Below are 488 nucleotides of genomic sequence, written 5' to 3'. Positions count from 1 at the left end.
TAATCGGTTACGTCATTCTTTAATTAGCGCAGCCACATGCATGCATATGGTAAATAACTTAATTCATTTACTATGTTTGGCTGGCGTTTTACTAGCGTGCGAATCGAGGATGCAAGACGAAGTACATTGCAGGTTGGCCGTAATTCATTTAAACCTGTTACTATATTTATCATGGTTTTTTACTAGCATGGGAAACGAGAATAAAGGATGGGACCAATGCATGCGGATGGTAACTGTTTTAATTGGGTTACCATTCCTACCATGTGAAACAAGAGTCCATAAAAGCGTACGATGTAGACATGCAGTAACCTAATTTGTTCTATTATCAAGTTTTTCATGAACAATTACTATGCTACTATAATTCTCAAGGTTGATTACTATATGCCATTCCAAGGAGGCATATAGAAAGAAAAAAATGGTGGTGGGACCATGCACCTGCATCTTCAGCCAGTAACCAAATTAAATATGTTACTACCTTTCTTATGGTT

The sequence above is a fragment of the Triticum aestivum genome, chromosome 5A (assembly GCF_018294505.1).
Source record: "Triticum aestivum cultivar Chinese Spring chromosome 5A, IWGSC CS RefSeq v2.1, whole genome shotgun sequence".
NCBI classification, from domain to species: domain Eukaryota; kingdom Viridiplantae; phylum Streptophyta; class Magnoliopsida; order Poales; family Poaceae; genus Triticum; species Triticum aestivum.
This window is presented reverse-complemented; position numbering follows the sequence as displayed.